The sequence below is a fragment of the Mixophyes fleayi genome, chromosome 1 (assembly GCF_038048845.1).
Source record: "Mixophyes fleayi isolate aMixFle1 chromosome 1, aMixFle1.hap1, whole genome shotgun sequence".
In the NCBI taxonomy this organism is placed as follows: domain Eukaryota; kingdom Metazoa; phylum Chordata; class Amphibia; order Anura; family Limnodynastidae; genus Mixophyes; species Mixophyes fleayi.
The window spans coordinates 135,954,252-135,978,539 of NC_134402.1; positions in this window are offsets into that span (position 1 = coordinate 135,954,252).

The window sequence follows — 24,288 nt, forward strand, 5'->3', positions numbered from 1 at the left end:
GCAGAGGTCAAGGGCCGGCAGCAGATAGCAATTCCAATTAACAAGCTGAGGTCAAGAGTCACGAGCAGACAGGAAGATCGGTAAACAGGCCAGAGGTCAGGGTCACGAGATACACAAGCAAAGTCCAAATCCAGGCAAAGGGTCATACACGGGTAATCAGCAGAAAGTTCAATAGGCAGGAACAAGGCACAGAGCAGGTCAGCAGACTGGAACAGAAGCTATAACCGGCAATGAGGCAGCAGACCTCATTGCCTTAAATAGAGACCAGCAGCCAATCAGAGCCTGGCTCTGACAATACACAGCCCCCTGCATAATTGATTTGATACATTAATTAGCCCGCAGGCTAGTGGACCTGATGAGCGCACGCGCCTGGCTTTCTCTCATTGCCGGGATGCGGTGCTGAATAGGAGGCGTCCGACCGTTGCCTTGGCAATGGCCGGGTCACGGCCGTAAGTGACGTCCCGGTCGCCATAGTGACGGCCGGGACGCAGGTGAGTGAGTCGCGGCGGCTGGGCACCGCCGCGGCTCGTAACAGTACCCCCCCCTTAAGGAGGGGTCGAGGAACCCCGACATCCAGGTTTTCTTGGAAATTTCCTGAAGAACTCCTTTAACTGTTTAGGGGCATGGAGTTGTCTCCGCGGAACCCAAGACCGCTCTTCTAACCCGCGATTCCTCCACTGCACTAGGAAGTGCACCTGACCTTGCACTTTTTTAGAATCAAGGATCCTCTGAACCACGTATCTTTGTGGTTTGTTTGAATTTCTCCCAGGCACACTTGAAGATTGGGTTTGACTAGGATATAGTACCGGCTTCAACAGCGAACAATGAAATGTGTTGGGGATTCTCAACAAGACCGGAATTTTTAACCTGAATGCGACAGAATTAACCTGCTTGATGATGGAAAACGGACCAATGAACTTAGGGCCCAACTTTTTGCAAGGCTGTCTGAGCCTAATATTTTTTGTAGACAGCCACATTTTCTGGCCCACCTTGAGGGAGCAGATGGTACGGTGGCGGTCTGATTTTTTTTTTTGCAACAAATGAAGCTTGTCTCAAAGATGACTGAACTTTCCTCCAGATAACTCTGAGGTCCCTGGCAGTGGAGCGGATCTTTTGGATACCAGCGGACTTGAGTGAGTACAAGGAGTTAGATCTGGGGTGAAAACCATAATTGCAGAAAAACTGAGAGGTTTTGGTGGATGAGTGACATAAATTATTACAAGCAAATTCTGCCCAGGGTAACAAGGAGGACCAGTTATCATGGAATTCCTACGTGTAGCATCGTAAAAATTGCTCTAAGGACTGGTTAACCCTTTCAGTTTGCCCATTTGACTGAGGGTGGTATGCAGATGACAAACTGATCTTGATTCCGAGCAGGGTACAGAAGGATTTCCAGAATTGTGCAATGAATTGGGAACCACGATCAGAAACGATATCAGAAGGGAGTCCATGGAGACGGAAAATATGTTGGATGAAAAGAATGGCCAGATCTTGAGCGGTAGGAAGCCTGGTTAGTGGAATGAAATGTGCCATTTTGCTGAAGCGGTCTACCACGACCCAAATGGTATTGTGTCCCGCAGAGGGTGGCAGATCAACAATAAAGTCCATGGACAAATGTGTCCAAGGTTTTGCAGGAACGGCCAATGGAGCCAACTGACCTACCGGGCGAGTCCTGGGAATTATGTTCCTTGCACAAACCTCACAAGAAAGGACGTGACTCTTGACGTCAGCAGATAAAGATGGCCACCATACAGTGGGGGAAAGGATTTCCAATGTTTTGAAAACTCCAGGATGTCCAGCAGTCTGATTATTGTGTGCTTCAGCAAGGACTGCCTTCCTTAGATGAACTGGGACAAACAAGCATCCTACTGGAGTATTATCAGGAGCTAATCGCTGAAACCTTTGTAAGGTACAGCTCAGGTCTTGGGTTAACCCCGCATGGATCATAGACAAGGGAACAATAGGCTCTGGACTAGTAACCGGAGCATGATGTGCCAGGAAGCTTCTGGACAGGGCGTCTGCCGGACATTTTTAGAACCTGGACGGTAGGTGATTACAAAGTTAAAGCGGGTGAAAATCAGTGACCAACGAGCCTGCCGGGGGTTCAGTCGTTTGGCCGACTGTATATACTGCAGATTCTTATGATCCGTTATAACGGAGATCTGGTGTGCAGCGCCTTCCAACCAATGTCGCCATTCCTCAAAGGCCCATTTGATTGCCAACAGCTCTCAGTTTCCCACATCATAGTTGGTTTCCGCTGAAGAGAACTGACGGGAAAAATAGGCACATGGATGTAAGCGGTGAGTATGGGAATCTTTTTGTGACAAGATGGCACCAGCACCGACGTCAGAGGCATCAACTTTAAGAATAAACGGTACCTTAGGATCCGGGTGTCTAAGGACCTAAGCAGACACGAAGGCTTTCTTCAGGGTTTCAAATGCAGTTATTGCCTGGGATGACCAATTAGCTGGATCACTTCCGGCGAGTCAAGGTGACAATAGGAGCCACAATATCAGCAAAGCCGCCAATAAATCTTCTGTAATAATTGGCGAATCCCAGGAATCTCTGGACCGCCTTGAGGTTATTCGGTTGTACCCAGTCCAGGATTGCTTGGACCTTGGTTGGGTCCATGGAGAATCCTTCCGAGGAGATTATATAACCTAGAAAGGATACCTTCTGAACCTCAAACTCGCATTTTTCGAGTTTAGCATAGAGATGGTGTTCTCGCAATTTTTGTAGGACTTGTCTGACATGACCCTGGTGTACTGACAATGACTCCGAATATATGAGGATGTCGTCCATGTAGACAACATCGAAATGCCCCAGGAACTCACGTAGCACCTCATTATTCAGGTCCTGGAATACTGCAGGGGCATTACTAAGACCAAACGGCATGACCAGATACTCATAGTGGCCAGAGAGCGTATTGAATGCCGTCTTCCACTCATCACCTGCTCTTATACGTATGAGGTTATATGTACCACGAAGATCAATTTTGTTGAAGATTGTTGCACCTCTTAGTTGATCAAAAAGTATGGAGATGAGAGGAAGGGGATAGGTGTTCTTGACTGTAATGAGATTCAGCCCTTGGTAGTCGATACAGGGTCTTAGTTCTCCGTCATTTTTGGATACAAAGAAGCACCCTGCTCCTACTGGAGACTTGGATGGCCTGATAAAGCTTTTCTCCAGGTTTTCATCAATGTATTCCTGCATGGATTTGGTCTCTGGACCAGAGAGGGAGTACAAGCGTCCCTTGGGTAACTTAGAACCAGGAATAAGCTCAATGGCACAGTCGAATTGCCGGTGCGGTGGTAAAGTATCAGCAGCCTTTTTGGAGAAGACATCCCAGAACTCATGATACTGTGAGGGAAGCTGTTCCGGAATAGACTGAATCACACGCAGAGGCAGTGTCAAGCAAGACTGTGTACAATAAGAGCTCCACTGGACAATTTTTACTTTTACCCAATTCATGACAGGATTATGACGGGAAAGCCAAGGATGGCCCAGAATCAAAGGAACTGACGGACATTCGATAAGGAAGAAGATTATGGACTCCGAATGGAGAGCTCCAATGTTCAACTGTAGTGGCGGGGTCTCCCAGGTAATCTTGCCGCCAGGCAATGGACTCCCATCTAAGCCACATACAGTAATGGCAGATTTGAGTTTTACCTTTGGAATTCCAGCAGAGCGGGCAAACCCGATGTCGAGGAAGTTGCCTGCAGCTCCACTGTCAATGAAGGCCGACAGGTCCACAGAACCAGCACTGGACGTGAGTTGTGCAGGGATTAATACAGCATTTTTTTGGGAAACAATTTGCAGACCTAGGTGAACTTTCTCCTCATTCCCTAGGCATGCTCTTTTCCTGGCTTATTAGGGCAGGCCTGGGAGAAGTGGCCCTTAGTGCCACAATAGAGACATAGTCCTTGTGATCGCCTCCTGTCTCTTTCCTCAGGGGGGAGACGATACGCTTCTAATTGCATAGGCTCCTCGTCATCCGTGATAACAGGAATCAAGGCAAATGGAAGAGAAGATGCCTCCTTCTCAGACTTTCACTCCTTAATTCTTCTGTCGATTTTAATGGCGAGGTGCATCAGATCCTCCAATGAGGTAGGAGTCGGGTATTGCACCAAAGAGTCTTTAATCTGTTCCGACAGGCCTAGACGAAACTGACTGCGTAATGCAGGGTCATTCCATCCACTATCAGGTGACCATCTACGAAATTCAGCGCAGTATTCCTTTGCCGACCGCCGGCCTTGTTTCAAAGCCCGTAGATGAGCTTCAGCGGAGGCCATTCGATCCAGGTCATCATATAGTAGACCTAATGCCTCGAAGAAAGCGTCTACCGTCTGCATGGCAGGACTGGTCTGCGGCAAGGAAAAGGCCCAGGACTAGAGGTCACCCTGTAGGAGGGAAATGATAATCCGACTCTTTGCTGCTCTGAACCGGAAGAGCGAGGTCTCAACCGAAAATAGAGCTTGCAACTCTCCCTGAAATCCCGGAACAGGGACCTATTTCCGGAGAACCGATCCGGCAAATGCATTTTGGGTTCACAGGTGGAATCTGGAGTGGATTGTGAGGTTTTTGCAACTTCTTCCTGAACGGACAAACGCTCAGACAATCCCTGGATCATTTGGTACAAGGAGTCAACATGGCCTGCTAGGGCTTGCGCCGGAGACAGTGTAGTTCCGCTTCCATCCATTTAAACCTCGTCTCCGGTACGTGTTTTGGCCGGTTATAATGTTAGGAACCCCTCCAGCCGGCACAACACAACCCGGAGTCTACTCTGCCAGTCAGGTGTTCACTGGAGCCCCTGATGGTGGGGACAGGCTGGGCTGCAGACTGACAGAGGGTCGTGAAGTGTGTACCGGCTGGGGAGAACCCAGGCAAGCGAGGTGAGGTCCAAGCAGAGGTCAAGGGCCGGCAGCAGATAGCAATTCCAATTAACAAGCCGAGGTCAAGAGTCACGAGCAGACAGGAAGATCGGTAAACAGGCCAGAGGTCAGGGTCACGAGATACACAAGCAAAGTCCAAATCCATGCAAAGGGTCATACACGGGTAATCAGCAGAAAGTTCAATAGGCAGGAACAAGGCACAGAGCAGGTCAGCAGACTGGAACAGAAGCTATAACCGGCAATGAGGCAGCAGACCTCATTGCCTTAAATAGAGACCAGCAGCCAATCAAAGCCTGGCTCTGACAATACACAGCCCCCTGCATAATTGATTTGATACATTAATTAGCCCGCAGGCTAGTGGACCTGATGAGCGCACGTGCCTGGCTTTCTCTCATTGCCGGGACGCGGCGCTGAATAGGAGGCGTCCGACCGTTGCCTTGGCAACGGCCGGGTCACGGCCGGAAGTGACGTCCCGGTCGCCATAGCGACGGCCGGGACGCAGGTGAGTGAGTTGCGGGGGCTGGGCACCGCCGCGGCCCGTAACAACAATATACAATTTCACAAATTGAAGACATCTGAATGTGTACAACAGCTTTAATCTGGTGCACAGAAATTGTCATGTGTGTTTAATAACCTACCATATTCTATTCACTTGGCTGTACACAGATCTTACATTTCAGATTGTCTGTCTGGCAGCAAATCTCTAATAAGAATTACTGTTTCGCCCATAATGGTGTTTGTATTCTTGTTTTATGACCTGAGCTTCTCTGTTGCTAGATGACACAAGAAGTAACTCATGAGGAGGATTTAAATAGTGTTATTATTATAATTATTTTCAGCCGAGTCCCATAAATTTGTGAAAAAGTATGCAAAAAAGTATTGAAAGAGAGTAGAGATCTTGTTGACAATAGGGAGAAACAAAACAGCAACTTGTGTGTAAATGACCATTAAAAACAACATGGATATGGAGTTACCTGTATTTTTTGCAAATAGGCAATTCAGAATGCAATACAATATTATCCCTGACAAGACTGCAACTATAGTTCACATGTGTCCATTGTAAAAAAAAAACATGATTAGCATTAGAGGTCTACCCATTTCTGGATTTTCTCCAGACAACCACTGTCCCTAGACATATTGGGCCTGATTTACATCACAACCCAGCACCATACCAGGTTTCAGCCCATTATAAACAGAGTGACCAAATTGACCAACCAAGGTATAATGTGTGTGTTCCTAAAAGATCGCCAAACCTAATCCAGGCTCAGAAAAGGTCCCCATCACTGTATATGCTTTAGTCATTATTTGAGCTTAAAGTGCAGACACTTGGGCCAGACTGAGACTAAACAGAAACTATAAAAAGCAGACCACATCAGCCCACAATACTGCACACACTTGAAGCAAAAACAAATCTTCAGGCACAGAGAAACCCAATAACTCATTGGCATCTTGTATAGTTGTGTCAATCTGTTGGTGACATCACAAGCTCAATATTCTCATGTGGGTCGAATGCTAACAGTGGAGGGATTGTGGTCTGAGACTATTAAAAGTAGGGCTGTCTGACTGAGGCTAATCTGCTCATTTTAATTAAAGTTTACCAACTACTTTTACTGTTGTGATAACCCGCTATGCGAGGTAACACTTCTGAATGGAGCAGAGGTGCTAGCAGTCATCTTGTGCTCTGGGACTATATGCCCCAGAATTGAGTGGAGCAGTAGAATGACAGTTAGATGGTCAAAAGGAGGCTCTTGGGGAAGTAATCTATTGAAAGGAGGGTGTACTGTGACATACGAGTAAAGAGAAAGAACATATACAGCAATAGGATCAAAAGGATTGTATGTCTTTACAGTATCTTCTGGTAGCTGTTTGGTATAGAATTTGATTTGATAGCAGATAAGAACCATTTGACCCATCTAGTTTTCCCATTTTTAACCTATGGTAACCTCAAACCTTATTTGATCCTTCGTTCTTTGTAAGGGTGTCCTTATGTCTATCCGAAGAATTTTTAAATTGCTCTACTGTATTAGTCTCTACCACCTCTGATAGGAGGCTATTCCACTTATCCACTACTCTTCTGTGAAGTCATTTTTCCTCAAATTTCCTCTGAACCTACTTTCCTCCAGTTTCAGTCCATGTCTTCGTGTTCTAGTACTTCTCTTTCTATGAAGAATGTTTCTCTCCTGTACCTTGTTAAAACCCTTGATATATTTGAACGTTTCTATCATGTCCCCACTTTTGAATCTCTTTTCCAAACTATACATATTAAGATCTTTTAGTCTTTCTGGGTAAGTTTTGTGCTGTAGGCCATGCACCATTTTAGTTGCCCAGTCTCTAATATATTTGTATCCTTCAGGAGATATGGCCTCCAGAACTGAACACAGTATTCTAGATGAGGTCGTACCAATGATCTATACAGCAGTATTATTACTTCTTTCGCCCTGCTGCTGATTCCTCTCAATATGCAACTATCAGACTTGGGGAGATGTTACTGTCAGACTGTTGGTATTATCTCAGTAAGTTCACTGGCAGTGATCATTTCTACAATTGGTTCATTCCTTTTGCTGTATATTTTTTATTTTATATTTCTTTATCTTTACTCGTATATCGCAGTTCACCCTCCTTTCAAGAGCTTACTTCCCCAAGAGCCTCGTAACGAAGTCTCACCTTTTGACCATTTAACTGTAATTCTACTGCTCCAGTGCATTCTGGGGCATGCAGTTCCTGAGCCCAAGATGGCCGCTGGCACCTCCACTTCATTCAGAAGCATTATGTCGCTTAGCAAAGGTACCCCTGCAGGATGAACTAGAATTGCCAGTATGGGCCTGGCAGGCACCCATGTTTGCATCACTATCTGGTTACTTAGTGCAGCTGCTGAATGACAAGAGCTGTGCATTTTGGTCACATGCCAGATGTCAGTCAGTGAATACTGTACATCCTTTGAGGACACAGTCGCTTTTTGTGGCACTAAATAGCTGACAATAGCTTACTATCCAGTAGAGAGATGTAAATGCCAAATTACATACATCTCAAGGTCTGTCAAGATATGGAAACTTGTATATATTTTAAATTTAATTAGTAACTATTTTAAAGAACTTGTATTTTAGGTTTATTAGTCCTTTAAAAATAGAAAGATCGCTTAACATCACTTCTTTACACTCAATACAACACTCGTGGGGGTTTTGCTAAGAATATAGCCAATGGTCACAGGAGAGAATGCAGGTAATGATGAGTTTTACATTAATGCTTCTAATGCCACTCTGTCTTTGTGCTGTTAGGAGATGAAAGGCTATGCACTTACCCGCCTCAAAAATAGTCAGCACTTAAACACATTGCATTTTTTTTGTTCAGTAGCACAGAGTAGTGAAAAATAAAAATAATCTAGAGATGCGACAAAACAGAATATGTGGAAACAGAATAATAAATGAATAGGTAAAAAACAGAGATATGTAAACCAACGCCAAGATACTAAGTTGCTACAGAATAAATTATTGGATTGTCTGTGTATATTCAATTTGATATATTGATAGATGGCCCTTATTGTCTAACTTGCAGTAGGTTGCACAGAGATCATTGCTGATTGGTTGATATCCGTTACACCACATTTTCATTCCTTTTTGAATAACCCCCAGTGTGTATAACTCGTGCTATTTGAAGAGAAGTGACACTTAATGAATCTGTCTCTTCATGAGCAGAGGTAATTTGCACCTTAACGACCAGAACACGTTTTGTGTTTTGGTGTTTTGCGTTGGCTTTGCTAAGATGTTGCTTTTTCTGCAGAAGAGATGGAATTTCACTTGATTATTTTTTATTTTATTTTTCATATTTCTGTAGAGAATGTATTTAATTATTTTTATTCACCAACAATCTTATAGACCTTCTGTATTTTCAGCTTTAATATTTTTTGTAAATAAAAATTGGATTTATTTACAACAATTTTATTAGATCCATTTTTCAATGGAGACATTTGTATTGGTTTGCATGGGAGGCATGATTGAGGTTTCTCAGGCATTTAACATTGTCTTTCTAAGCTGCTTGGCAATCCTTTCACAAATTAAGAAGTGCATAGCACACTGGTATTTTTTGTGTAAATGATTGTGGGCAAAGAATCAGTGGGATTTGCCCCCTAGTGCTAGCTCTCTCTATCTCTTACGGGCCTGTTATTCAGCTAGTGAATAGCCTTTTTTTCCGTCTTATTTTTCACTTCACTCAATTTATTAATGGGTAACTCCACATATTCCTTTTCCCCATCTCTGCTCTATTCGGTATCCTTAGCTGTGGGGAAGCTAAGTTGAATTGGGCATGAATGGCCTTTTCACTGTGCAAACCTACTTTATTCAATTGCAGGGCAGAGGAAAGAGAAGATAACATTTTCCTTTGTAAAAATGATCTCTGCAGGTGAAAGAACACGTCGGAGAGCAACTTTCCACCGGAGCTGTCCCAGTGAGTTAAATACCGATGCAAATAAATACTCGTTATTCACAGATTATTGTGGATAATTAGGTAAACATGAGCCCTGACATTTGCAGGTTTAGTAACAATACTGTTCAGAAATGGCAGACGCAAGGCTAACAGGGTACAAGTGTAAGTTAAACAATAATGGGTTTGGTTTATTACCATATTTTTCTCCAGCTCAGCTCTTAGTTATGTTGCATAATAAAAAAACGTTGCTTCTCATTCTTGCATGATAGTTGTACAATCCTGTCTATCATCTCTGCCTCTAACATTGCGGGGTCACTCCAGCATTCTCTCCCAAACTGGGTGCCAATACTTTGGCCACACTCTGTAACTCACAAGTGTAGTCTCGATACTCCGGGGTTGTCTCTCAGAACAATCACCCATTTGCACACTGTTTGAATCCCTAATTGGTCAGATTAACATCAGCCTTACCCTGTAGTCTCTCTTAGGCTCACTTTCCAACTCCCCTCAACTTCTCCTGACACAGTAAATTCCAGAGCCCCACATAGCAGCCGGTTATACCCCATTCATACTGCACCAAAATCCCGGGTTTTTGCCGGGGCGAGCTCAAACGACCCGAGTCTTGGTGCAGTATGAATGGTACAAGTCAAAAATCCCGGGTCTAAAAACCCGGTTCTTCAACCCGGGATTTATTGAGGGGTAATTACCGGGTCGGACCCGGGTTGCCTGCACTATGAATGGTGCAACCCGGGTTTTTCAACCCGGGTTGCGCAGAAAACAAGCTGATTGGCTGTCTGCCTGTCTCTGGAGGATGATGTCATCGGTGGGAGCCCGTGGAAGATTCGAGAAGGAGTTTAGGAGAAATGGTGGATGGTGGAGTGCAGATCAAGCTGAAGCAGAATTGGAGTTTGTTGGAGAATGACGGCCATGATGAAAAGTAATGTGGTAAACAATCACCACCCACTTTTGCATCATCTTCATGCGTCAAAAAACCAGTCACCTTTCAATGACATCACCATTTTTCTGCCAATGAAAACTGCTCTGGTGATGACTCCCACAAATTGCCAGGGCACAGACTTGTGCAGTATGAATGGGGTCAACCCGGGAAATTCCCGGATCTGAGGTGCAGTATGAATGGTGTTTCTGAGCTGGGACGCTCCGAGCCCCGGCAAAAACCCGGCTTGAAAAACCTGGGATATTGCCGGGGCGGCAGTATGAAAGCGGTATTACTTGATTACTGTCACAATCATAGGGAAAACTACTCAGACGCAATGTTGTCCTAAATTCTCTTATTTTACATACCTTATGTGTCATTCTCTTTGTCATTCCTCACCTTCCCCCCTGATTTACTTATTTTAAACTCTCAGGTCCCACCAAAGCAATCCAAGAATACACCCTTGGCGTGTTAGACACATACATGTCACAGGGGCCTTCACTCTCTCTCGCTATAGCACTCAAGAGACATTACAATAAGAAATCATTTATTATTGTATTTTGTACGCTCCAGGGTTCTCGACTCTTGAAATGTACTAACAGTCAGTTAAAAGCTGGTAATACTGTATAATTTAAGCCCACTGTCTTCAGGCAGATGACACAGTGGTGGGAAATTTGTTTGAAACCCACTGATTTTAAATACCTGTTTTACAACACAGGTTTTGTATCGCTCTTGCTTAGTGCTACTATTGCTAATATTCACCTGACCTATCTATCTCATTTAGGGGTATATTTATCAAGCTGTGGGTTTGAAAAAGTGGAGATGTTGCCTATAGCAACCAATCATATTTTAGTTATCATGTATTTCGTACATTCTACAAAATGACAGCTAGAAACTGATTGGTTGCTATAGGCATCATCTCCACTTTTTCAAACCCGCAGCTTGATAAATTTACCCCTTAATAATATATTTTGTTCAGTTAATCAGAGTAGCCTTGTGATGCGTTTCCTAGGTGCCAGTAATAGAACTTTGAGAATGCACATTAACATTTTTTTCTTTAATTTAATCTTGAATAATAAACAAGAATCCAGCTAAATAGGAGTTTCTCCTAGAAATATCCCCTCCTCTGGACCCGATTGAGGAAGGGAAACAGTACTGCCCATGTGAATTGTCCTCTTCAATTAGAAAGGCTCAGAAGAAGGTACTGTCCTCTCCCAGACATGATAAAAAAAAAAAAAAGTAAAATAAAGAGACAAACAAAATAGCATCAAGAGAAAAAGAAGCACCTCCCACAGCATGAATTGCCTAAGTCAATATAAAATGTGCTTCATCTAATCCCTATGTTGAAGCACATAGAAAAATACATTTCCATGATTCTTTCCAAAATGGTTCTACCCAAGGTCACTTTCATGTAACCATGATAAATTACCTATACACATAATCTTCTCTTGTTCCTGAATACATTGGGCCTGAGTCATTAAGGCAAAAAAGGAGTAAATGTTCTCTGGGACAAACCATGTTACAACTTAAGGGGTGCAAATTAGTTTATTATTTTGCACATAAGTTAAATACTGGCTGTTTTTTCATCTAGCACACAAATTCTTGTTAGCTTTATTATTACACTGAAATTTAAAGTTGATCTAGGACATGTCCTACCCCAAGTATAAATCTGTCCCAACATTTTAAATTTACCTCCCCCTCCAATGCAACATGGTTTTGCCCAAGTGCAAATGTTACTCCTTTTTTATGCTTTGCTCTCCTTAATGACTCAGGCCCATTATGTTCTTTGCACACTGTTTGAAGCTGTTATAGCACCCAAAAACAACTTTTGTTTGCACTTTTATTCACTCCTATTCTGCCAGTATCAATAAATCTAGTATAAAAGTGATCTAATAGTAGCTGACATATCAGCTGGCAGCCACTATGATTACAAGATATTTATATACATACAGTGGGATAGAGCTGTGGACATATATAAATATCCATTTACATAGGTCTTAAACAACTGCTTGTATGCAAACTCTGCAGAAACTAACAAAATATTTTATTTGGCTGATAGCTCATGGTAGCACTAGTAGTCAGTTGTTGTTATTATAGCGATTATCTCCGACGTTTATCTTCTATTGTGCAACCACTAAAAAATAACTGTTTATTATTTTCAATTTAGAGGGAAATTTAAACCTAATGTATGTGTGTGTATATATATATATATATATATATATATATATATATATATATATTTATTTATATATGAGTGGTCGAAGTGGAGGAGTATACAGCAGTAGTCCACATCGCAACTTCCCCTATTGCCATAGTTGCAAGACTACCAAAATCCGTTCACTTACATTTTCCAGAAAGTGGGGGCACACATATGCGCCCATGCAGATTTGTGTGATTGTAATGTTTACATTGGCCTGTGCCTGTAGTGCGGAAAGGGTGGGACAAGGCGTTCTAACATAGGCTAAAGCTGGGTACACACTACAGAAATTTCGACCAACTTTTTATGCCGAGCGATTTTACATGCGATCGATTTTCCGATCGCTCGGTCCATGGACTGCATACACACTAGCCTTGTTTAGGACGAGAAAGGGAAGAGCGGACCTCACGTTAGCGACTTTTTACAGCCATGTTGTCGTGAGCAATGACTGTAATTTCATACTCACTGTTGTGGATCAGTCGGCAGTTTATACACACTACACAGCGGAAACGAGATTGGAACGAAAATATTAAACGGTACGACCAACCAAATGAGGCGACAATCGTCCGTTTGGGCAGACTTTCGACCATCATGTCACTGTACACACTGACCCGATTTTTGAACGAGCGGTCGTATGTCGGCTGATTTAGCCGATTATTGGTTGAAAACTGTGTAGTGTGTACCCAGCTTAAGTACAGTGAGGGAGCATTTATGTAACTGCAGATGGATTGACCAGGAAAAGGAAGCATATATCCCTGAGAAAGTCGTATTATTTGTGTGCAGGTGCAAATAGCGATGATGATGATGATGACTGGTTGTTTGCGATTACACCTCTGACGCTAATTACTGCTTTCGTCATCCCTCCGGCATATGTTATGCGTTTCTATGCATGTTTAAGCAAAACTTTTTTTTTCTGTGCAGGAGATGGGGAATTATTTCTGCTGTTTTAGAGAGGGTTTTATGGATGCTCTATGTGTGCACTTCAGAATTAAACATTATGAATTCTAAAATGTTTCTAAAAAAAAAGAAAAGACAATATTGTTTAATCCATCATTAGCACAACATTTTTTTATTTTAGCAAACCATTATCTTGCACCACACACTTATACCAATGGCTGTCACTAGGCGGCAGTCCATATTCATAAATCTGCTACATGGGATTTTAGAATGGAATGACTGATATACTGTTCTGGAACACTGAGTATGGACATTCGTTTGATTAAAATTGAAAAAAAAAAACGGAAACTGATTTGAGATGTGGAGAACTGCCAAAGGGGTATATTTACTAAGCTGCAGGTTTGAAAAAGTGGAGATGTTGGCTATAGCAACCAATCAGATTCTAGTTTTCATTTATTTAGAACATTCTACAAAATGACAGCTAGAATATGATTGGTTGCTATAGGCAACATCTCCACTTTTTCAAACCCGCAGTTTAGTAAATATACCCCTTTGGCAGTTGTCCAAATCTAGCCATAAGTGCCATTGTGTAATGCACCAGGTTGTACTTGTGTGCCTAGATTTCAACAAAAATGCATTGTGTCCCGGTGCAAGATGGCGGTGTTTGTAGGGCAGCAGAACATCGCTCTGACTGCTGGGAGAAGTGTAGCAAGACTTCCTTGCAAAATAAAGAGCAGGCACATCAGTACACCTAGTTTTGGTGAGCAGTGCATACACTAGATTTTGTTTGTGAGATTACACTCCTGGTGCCTGATCATCTTGCAAAGTGGATAGGGCATGATGACACAGATCCCTGCAAATTGCATCATCATGACCCCGCCGATCGCTGCATGATGACGTGTATTGTGACATTGCACAGCGCTGAGGCAGGGCCCGTGATGACAAAATTGTATCTCCATGCCCCCCGTACTTGTTCCTTGGACCTCTACCCTGGGATCACCTGGAGGGGAGGTACAACAAAAATAGGCAAGTATGAGTTATTACACTTTGGTGAAAAAAAACACATTTCTAAACACACTTTGCCCAATGTAAAAAAGCTTTCAAAACACAATGATAGAGACAGTCCTGATATCCATCACTCTCATAATTAATTTAATGAGTCTAGACCAAGCAGTATATTAGAAGATTTATTTAATAAAAGGGGTGGTTTGAAATTGGTAGAAGGTTTGATGTGATGTCTACACTTTTATACAGTGCATTGCTGCAGACTTTTATGCCTTCCTGCAAGCCTAGGCGCACATATTGTTTGGTGAGGCGTCTCCAAGCCTGGAAAGTAGGTGTGCACCTTGAAATGCGATCAGTACATGTAGACAACGTAATGCAAAAACAAAGCCATTTGTAGTGCAAATCCTCAGTGTTCCAACAGAATTTAAAAAAGATGAAATCTGTGTCATACATACAGTCTGATGTAGGTAAATATCGTAAGAGCCTTCTACTATTGTTTGGCTCTAAGAGGGAAAAGCTGGAATGAAGGAGCAGTAAGCTAGCAAGCTTTTTACCAAATGCTTTCTAACAAAGCAGCTTTTGAAATACATAGATTAACTTGTCCCCTTTTCCTCTAAGAGATAGAAAAAACACAAACATTTAAATTGCCCTATAATAACACAATGTAATGTTCGGGATCATTGCTTTCTAATAGTCACATTCCTGCATGTACAGACATGAGGAAATATTTTTAGTAGCGTTTATTTTAAGGATAAGAAATCACGCACATGCATGAAAAGTCTGTTGTAAGACATCCATTCCAAACACAATACTAAATCAGTTTCAGTGACATAGTTATATATCTAATGTGTAATACGTACATTGGTTACTTAAATGTATCCTTTGTAAACAGGAATTTAGTGGAAATCCTAGTATTGGTTCATCTTAGGTTTCCGAAGTCAGCATTAAAAATAAAGATTTAACAGGCAAATTGGAAAATAAATATTTTAAATCAGAATCAATTTTGGAAACTTTAATAAAATCAATGTAATTTAAAGATATTTACTAAACTAGCCAAAGTGACCCGCATGTTGCCTGTGGCATAACAGTTTGGGAAGATTCATGAGGGTTTTCTGTGTAGATGAAAGTGGAAGTAAGTCAGCATATCTGAAGTGGCATACATGTTGCCTGGTATAGTGCAGCCTGGTATAGTGCAGCTAGTGAGAAAGTGACATAGACTATGGGCAACGAGAACAAACTATGTCACTTGAATGATTTTCGCTAATCGAGCAAGTACTGCTGTGTTGTTTATTATGTTAGACAAATATAAGGCTAGGTACACACTGAAGGTTTTTCAGCCAATCACCTGATATATGACCGTTCAGTCAGATATTGCGTTTGTGTGTATAATCACACGATGAACGACAGTGGTTCCAAAGTACCCATTGTTGGTCGTATTGTTTAATAATCTCATTCCAATCACCTTCTGATCATGCAGTGTGTATGCAATCATGTTCACGATCTCCATAGAGTTCACAGAGTCATGGTCTTTTCAGCCGATGCCGGCAATGAACATGTCCCGGTGAATAAATGTAGAGAGTGCTGTAGATGGAATTAGTTGTTCTGAGACTGAATATTCCGTTCAAGAGTCACAGAAGCTAACGAAATTCGGTATGATATGTGGATGGCTATAACAAGTTGATTTTAATAAGTGTGACAGGAATGAATGAATGAATACTGTGCTGTCATCCTCTAAACGACTACAGGACCATCATCATCACCATTTATTTATATAGCGCCACTAATTTTGCAGCGCTGTACAGAGAATTCATTCACATCAGTCCCTGCCCCATTGGAGCTTACAGTCTAAATTCCCTAACACACACACAGACACACACACACACAGAGAATATGGTCAATTTTGATAGCAGCCAATTAACCTACCAGTATGTTTTTGGAGTGTGGGAGGAAACCAGAGCACCCGGAGGAAACCCACGCAAACACGGGGAGAACATACAAACTACACACAGATTAGGCCGTGGTCGGTAAGTGAACTCATGATCCCAGCGCTGTGAGGTAGAAGTGCTAACCACTTAGCCACTGTGCTGCCCAGATGAAGAGCACAGATCTGAAGGTAAATTGTGTCTAGTGTGTACGCATGAATCACCCGAACGATTAGACATTCAGTCGTAGATACAATCGTTGTAGATAACACGTCGGTCAGCAAATTCTCCAGTGTGTGCCTAGCCTAAGTTTGATATATAGGTTTTGGAAGAAAACTAATAAAACAGAGTGTAATAAACTGGAAAGAGCATGTAGTGTAATATATGTCTTTCTACTAAAACACAGTTGCCAACATTTTAAAATAATTTACAGTGACACTTTGGTGCTGACATTTCCAGAGACAGAAATTTCCAAGGACAATTTTTTCAGACCTGGGACTTCCTCTAGAAATGAGGGGCAGGTGGCAGCTATAATATGACCATGTACTGTATAGTGCAGAGTGGATGCTTAGTGATATGTAAGGTGTTAGTGATATATATGAGGATTTAGTGTATTACCATTGCCAGCCACATTGTACTGCAGGTTTCGTATTTTCAGAAATGATCCTCACTGCTCCTGTTAGTAACAAACTGTCAATAGATGATGATAAATTGGTGTGTTCTTTGTTTGCGTAGCTGAGTCCAGGTCTATGACTTAGTTCACAAAGTATAACGGCTAAATGTGCAATAAGGAACTGATATATAAAAGGAAATAAAGTAGCTTGGAATTAAATGAGAATTTCTTTTTTCAGAGAAAGCAACCATTAATTATGAGATTGGCGCTTAAATATCTTACATCAGTACAGTACTAGACCTTGTTAAATTAGCTAGCAAGTTCCCAATGTAACATAAATTCTCTGTACAAATTGCAGTGGATTCATATATCATACCTCTGTCGGTAACAGTACTTGGTAGGACATGTACTGTCCATCCTGATGTTTGCATAGGAATGTGCCTACTGCACATTTAGTTGCAGCTGCTGACATCAGCAGGTGCCAGATTTAAATGGCCAGCTCACTGCACACTGAAATGACAGCTCTTATGTAATGATAACAGTGGGTGTGTCCGGTAATCCTAAACCAATCCTGTACGTTCCCCGACGTAGGTGTGCCAATACTGATTCGTTCCCCCGTTTGGATTTGAATGACATTGCCCTCAGCCAATCATAACTTAGGTCCGCATACTAGTGGTTTGTTATTGGTCAGATCATTGTTACAGCCCAATATATGCACGGTATTAGAATCTATTCATTCAGACAATTCCTGGTAAGTTTAGTAGATTCTAATGGATAGAATGATTGGTTTAGGATTACCGGACACACCCACTGCTATCATTACTTAAGAGCTGTCATTTCTCTGGCTCATTCCGTCTTGAAAAAGTCAAAGAGCGAAACGCGTGTCGGCATCTCGCCTCACTAATTCCCTCTAAGCTGAGTTTCTCCTATGAATCGCTCCCCAGTGTTGTCAGGAAGGGTATTTCACAAAATCCCGCAATTCCAGAAGTTCTCCCTTTGAGGATATCTAAGGATCTATTCATAGAGCCTGACTACCATATTTATTTGTTATTTGAATGATAAACCTACACAAAGGATTCTTATTTGAGAATCTCTTTGTTATAATAAGGGAAATTTTGCCTCTTTAGCGCTTTGCACTTTATATACCCGTGATGGCTAACCTATGACACGCGTGTCACTCGTGACACGCGGAGGCAGTTTGACTGACACGCCAGGCGATTCAGTCAAACTGCCTGTTTTAAACATACCAAATATTTTTTCTGTACAGCAGCCGCGGACGCTTGTTTGACAGCGCCGCGCCTGCTGTACATCTCCCCGTCGGCGAAATGGAGCTGCTGCGCACGCGCGGTCGCAGCAGCTCCTCCCTTGTGTATATCTCCCGGCATTACTTCAATGGCGCGCTTCCCTGGAGCACGGTAGGGCTTGTAAAGGCTTTTTATAATAATTAATAGTAAAATAGCCTCAGATACTGGCCAACAGCAATGTTATGTAGTGTTTTTATTTGTAGACAAAAGACTCCATTTCTGGTGAGCCTGCAGGGTATGCAGAGCTGTCTGATTATATATAAATATTGTATTATAGGATTAAAAAAGTTTTTTTTTACCCTATAATACAATATTTATATATAATCACACAGCTCTGCATACCCTGCAGGCTCACCAGAAATGGAGTCTTTTGTCTATTAATAAAAACACTACATAACATTGCTGGTGGCCAGTATCTGGTTTCACCCTGTAGCCCAATGATAAAATATATATATATATATATATATATATATATATATATATATAATTTGTCTTTGGGCTACAGGGTGAAACCAGATACTGGCCACAAGCAATCTTATGTAGTGTTGTTTTATATTTATATTTTTATTAAATTATATATATATATATATATATATATATATATATATATATATATATATATATTTTTTTTTTTTTTTTAAGTGACACGCGACCCGAGGAAGGCTACACTTTTTTCTGATTTTTGACACACCAAGCCGAAAAGGTTAGCCATCACTGTTATATACCATTCTTTAGTCCCTATATGTTATGATTTATTCATAGCATTGCATTTTTACAGGATATATTTTATATCTTTAGAATGCTAATTAGATGGAACTCTATCCATTATTTATACTAATTAGAGGATCCCTGTTTATTTACTTTTTAAGCCTCATTTTGTCCAAGAAGGTGCATCTTTGTTCAGCGCTTTTCAACCCTATTATATATAATTCTCAGTCCTTAGAGCTATTATGTGAGGCAAATGCAATTTATTTGCATTTTTAATCACCTTTTCACTTTTTTATACACATTTTTTAACTATATTTCGCTCGCTTCTTTCCATTTATCTTTTTTCTCTTTTTTATGTTAATTCATTAAAAGTTATGTTTTATTTAGTACTGCCGCGGAGTGCCTCTTGATACACGGCTTTCTCTCTCTTATTTCATTTATATTTGTTTTTTTGTGTAGGGTGCACCCTTCAAGAGGGTTCTTACCTCTCTTGAGTACTACCTATTTCAGGAATAATTAAAGGGCAGTGTTTATTTGTACCCAGTGCGGTTTTTCCACCTCTTTCTATTAACCATCCTTATTATGCCTCCACCAGCTATCCCCAGCTCCTTCACCCTGTAACTGAAGATGAATTCACATCATTCTTCTAGCTCTCTCTCTTCAAAACCTGCCCACTTAATCCACTCTCTTCTGATCTTTTGTTCACTCAGTCCACATCATCATCATCATCATCATTTATTTACATAACGCCACTAATTGTACAGATAACTCATTCACATCAGTCCCTGCCCCATTGGGGCTTACAGTCTAAATTCCCTAACACACACACACACACAGATACACACTGACTAGGGTCAATTTGTTAGTGGCCAATTAACCTACCAGTATGTTTTTGGAGTGTGGGAGGAAACCGGAGTACCCGAAGGAAACCCACGCAAATACAAGCTCCTCTCTAATCTCCTCTCTTTGGTCCTCTTTCTTTGCAAATATGGGAACACAGGAGATATTAGGGAGAGGTGCTGTGACATAGAGATACGAGGGAAAAGTAGAGGGACACAAGGATAATATAAAAAATATTAAATGATGCATCATTTAATATTTTTTATAATATGCTATACAGTGGTAAAAAGCATCTAAAATGAATTTCACACTATCAAAATCCCTAAAGCTCCTATGGGCCAAGGAATACCCCAGGCACCAGACCATTCTCTGCACATTTTCATACCAACTCTTCTTCGAATACTGTATATATTTATATATTTGTATAAAAATAAGAAACTAATGTGCCATTTTGATACTAATGCAATTAGCTATTGGATACTGATTGAGGACAGAGCAGACATTATGCTTGGTATGGCTTTATGATGGTCCATAGAGGGCCCTTATCACAATTTTGCAATGGAGACATTTCTATGTATATCTGCGATCCCATCAGTATAAGACAGAGCAAAAATACCTATTTTTGCTAGCAAAAGGGTATTTTTTTTACTTTGATAAATAAGCCCATAGTGAACACAGAAAATTGGCTCCTTTTGGGCTTATGGTGCATAATTTTTTCCCAGTTGCATTGTAGAGGCAGCAAACTGTTTGGTGGAACTACACTATATGGACAAAAGCATTTGATCACACACTGTTAATTATTGAACTGAGGTGTTTCAATCAGACCCGTTGCCAGAGGTGTATAAAATCAAGCACCTAGCCATGCAGTCTCCATTTGCAAACATTTGTGATACAAAATGGGTCATTCTGAAGAGCTCAGTGACTTCAAGTATGGTACTGTGATAGGATACCACCTTTGCAATAAGACAGTTTGTGAAATTTCAACACTGCTGAACATTCCACAGTCAAATGTAAGTGATATTATTAGAAAGTGGAAGTGTTTAGAAACAACAGCAACTCAGCCACGAAGCAAAAGACCACGTAAAATCACAGAGCAGGGTCAACGATTGCTAAAGTGCATGACACGTAAAAGTCGACAACTCTCTGCTGATTCCATAGCTGAAGAGTTCTGAACATCCACTGGCATTAATGTAAGCACAAAAACTGTGCAGCTGGAGCTTAATGGAATGGGTTTCCATGGCCGAGCAGCTGCATGCAAGCCTCACATCACCAAGACCAATGCTAAGCGTTGGATGGAGTGGTGTAAAGCACACCGATACTGGACTGTGGAGCAGTGAAAACATGTTCTGTGGAGTGATGAATCACGATTCTCTGTTTGGCAGCCTGATGGGCGAGTCTGGGTTTGGAGGATGCCAGGAGAACATTACCTGCTTGACTGCATTATGCCAACTGTGAAGTTTGGTGGAGGAGGGATAATGGTATGGGGCTGTTTTTCAGGGTTTGGGCTAGGCCCCTTATCTCCAATGAAGGAAATCTTAATGCTTCAGCATACCAAATGATTTTGGACAATGCTATGCTTCTAACTTTGTGCCGCAGTTTGGGGAAGGCCCTTTTCTATTCCAACATGACTGTGCACCAGTGCACAAATCAAGGACTACAAAGACATGGTTTGATGAATTCAGTGTGGAAGAACTTGACTGGCCCGCACAGAGCCCTGACCTCAACCCCATCGAACACCTTTGGGCTGAACTGGAATGGAGATTGCAAGCCTGGCCTTCTCGTCCAACATCAGTGCCCGACCTCATAAATGCTCTACAGAATTCCCAGAGAAACACTCCCAACATCTTGTGGAAAGCCTTCCAAGAAGATTAGAAGCTGTTATCGCTGCAAAAGGGGGACCAACTCCTTATTAAAGTATATGTATTTGAATACAATGTCATTATAGTTCCTGTTGGTGTAATGGTCAAGCGCCCGAATACTTTTTCCATATAGTGTACATGTGATTCTGGCCCAAAAATCACTGTGATAGCTGATAAAAATCAGATTGGAATCAATTGGATTATTATTGGGCATGATGCTAAAACTAGTTGGAAAATGATCTTTGCTATCAGCGCTATTCATGCCATTAGTAACCTATGTGTGCCCAAATTGGATATTAACCCTATCAACTGACACTTGTTTAGATAAACCGGTTCGTTTTGTGTGTGGCCAGTATAACATTTTGCCTCATACAAAAGAAAGTGCTGAATAACTCTCCTGGTCTCAGCAGCCTGCAGAGCAAGCCAGGACCTCCAAATTTCATGAGATGTCGTAATCCTGGCTTGCTCTGCAGGCTGCTGGGCAGCTTTTGCTCTATTCATCTGGTTGATTCCTCCGGTTGTGAAATATTTCTGCTTGAGAACATGAGTTGGTTGGTGCTTATATATGGTTAAGAAATTATTTATTTTGGTAGATGCTGTCAATTGTTTCCCTGAGATTAAAATAAATTAATGTATGACAAGAAAGGACAATGAGACTTTAGGAAATGTAATAATATTTTAATATTAGAATGCTACCAAAAATAGAGCAATGCTCTAAAAAAATACATGTACATTATTTGCTATTTTTAGTCTCTCCTAAAAATATCATATTGATAAAATTACCAAAATAAGCTGGGGGCGGACATTTAAAGCTAACCATTTTAATAAAAAATAGGGCAATATAAGGGAACATTTTTGCTATATTTGTATAATTCCATGTTTTATTGTGATTGACCTAGTAAGAGACCAATATTCATACTAATGATTGTTATGACTACATTCACCCATGAGTAGGGGGTGAGGGGTGTGCAGCAGCCTCCAGAGCAAGCCAATAGCTCCAAATCCCGCAAGATTGCGAGATCTTGTGAGACTAAGAACTTCCCTGCTCACTCTGCAGGATGTTTTCTACTTTGATGTCAGCAGCATATTAGGTAAGTACCGGTTGGCTGGGGGGGATTATAATGTATCTGGGACTGGGTCATAATATGTCTTTGGGGGTCATAATATGACTGGGAGGTGGAGTGATGTTACTGAGGGGTGGCGCGATGTGCCTGGGGTGTGGCGTGGGTGTGATGTGGCAGGGGGTGGCGTGATGTGGCCGGGGTGGCATAATGCGTGATGTGGCAAGGTGTGGCGTGATGTGTCTGAGGGGTGTCATGATGTGTCGGAGGGGTGTCGTGATGTGTCTGATGGGTGGTGTGATGCATGATGTGTTTGAGGGGTGGAGTGATGTGTCTGATGGCTGGTGTGATGCGTGATGTGTCTGAAGGGTGGCGTGATATGTGATGTAGCTGAGAGGTGGCGTGACGTGGCTTGGGAGGGTGTGATAAATGTAATATTTTATTATAATGTAGTATTATATACTGCATGATCTGTGTTATGCACGGTGTTCACTTATTGCTCGGATTTACATATTTACATTTTCCAACAGCTCCCAACATTCCAGGATCCATACAAGAATCCAGACCCAGGTTGTAAAAGCTGCAATAACAGGTAGTTGAGAATAATATCATTTTAATACATAATGGGGGAATTCATTTAGCCGTGAAGGGTCTCCGGAACATCTGCGAGAGACACTTTGCGGTGGAGATTTTACAGAAATCTCCTGCCATTTTTCCTCACATCCCATAGAGTTACGGAAAAAAATGAGCAGAGATTTCTTCTGCCGGCAATGTGCGCGTGCCACATTGCTGACAATTGAATTCCCCTTAATATGTCATGTCTAAAGAAGCGCAGCCACGCCCCATGATGACCACACCTCCAACTGTATGTACCACACCACCCCTTTGGCATTCAGCATCGTTACTGCTCACCTGTGGAGGAGGGGGGGGGGGATTCTGTACCAGGGCCCCAAAATCCTCTTGTCAGCCCTTATGACATTAATAGATTTATTGTTTTCTGTGCGTTCTTTTGGGACTTTATATTCCACATATGTATTGGACGTATCCTGCAATGTATTGTCTGTTAGAGCAGAGCACGCCTAGTCCTCTATCCAACATCAGACGTGTCTTTAGATCAATTACTTGTTGAATATGGACGTATGTATGTCCGAAAAATGCCATTTACATTTCTTGTGCGTGCCTTAAGGCCCATAACCATTCCCATTCTCAGGAAAGTTTTACTGGACTATCCCAATCATCAGTCTAGGACTCTCTCTATACTCCTTTTGTCTTCAATTTTCTTTTGCGCCTTTTATAGAATAGACTATCTTCCTCCTTACTGCTGGATAACATAATAGACAATTACTGCTGCTGGTCATCATACCTGGTATTGCTTCTGGTGGGTAATTTCATCAGTTATTACCTCTGCTTGGCATATTAACTGGCACTGTTGCCAATACTGCACATTTTACTACTACTTGGCATTACTGTTCCTGCCTTACTGGGTATTATTATTTATGCTGAGCATCATACTTGGCATTTTATCTACTGCTGACCTGCTGGGCATTAAGTGTACTGTACATTACTGCTGGTTATTATTCTGGAAAGTATTGCTACTGATTGGTTATACTGCCTGCTATACTATACTGAGAATATTAATT